Raw genomic sequence first — 926 nt, 5'->3', positions numbered from 1 at the left:
GCTGTGACCACTTGGTGTCCTCTGTTTTCTGGCTCTTAAATTCCACCTGCTCTCACTATGACTCGGTATCTGATAAAAGCCCTGGAAAAGTCTCTGCCGTTGCAGTCCTCAGCCCTCTTGATAATAAAGTTTCAGGGAGGTGGCATAGGTTTTAAGCTTGGGCTTTAAAGGAAGATCTGAGTTAGAAACCCAGCTGTGCGACTTACTACTCTTGGGCAAGTTATTTAACCTCCCCAAGACTGTTTCCTCCTCTATAAAATGGAAATAGTGACAATGCTTACTTACCTGGACTTTGGTGTGGATGCAAGGAGAGAATCACATGTCTCAGTCAGCTCTTGCTGCAATAGCACCATGTCACAAACATCCTCAGAATTTCAGTGGCATACCACAATAACTATCTATTTCCTGTGCATGTATCGGCAGGTCGGCTATAGTTTGGCTGACCTAGGCTGGGCTTGCCTCTAACCTTGTGGATTGGTGAAGGCTTGTTCTACATATCTCTCATGTTTCTTGGACCAGCCACTACCCAACACTTATTCTTTATAGAGCAAAAGGAAGAAGCTCAAGAGGGCAAGCCCAAGCAAACCAGCACATGTCAAACTTTCATTCACAACAACATTTGCTTTTATCCCACTGGCCAAAGAAAGTCACATGGCCAAAACTCAAATTGATGGGACTAGGAAGTATACCTTGCCTACAGTAAGAAGAAGAGAGGAACAATAATCTAAATTACTCATGTATAGCGAGGGTTCTAGAAATGTTTTCTGTTGACCTTAATGCTGGGAGTCATTATTTGAGCTATCTTAGTGTTTGTTCTTCCCTGACCTGGTGCTCTAACCTCTATCTTGATCTGTGTATGTATTAGCTTCAACCTCTTCCCTGTGAACCAGTCTCAGATCTGTTCCTCTTGTCCTTCCAGGGATCTC

The sequence above is a fragment of the Nomascus leucogenys genome, chromosome 18, assembly GCF_006542625.1.
Source record: "Nomascus leucogenys isolate Asia chromosome 18, Asia_NLE_v1, whole genome shotgun sequence".
Lineage (NCBI taxonomy): Eukaryota > Metazoa > Chordata > Mammalia > Primates > Hylobatidae > Nomascus > Nomascus leucogenys.
The sequence above is the reverse complement of the archived record's forward strand: the minus strand, read 5'-3'. Positions refer to the sequence as shown.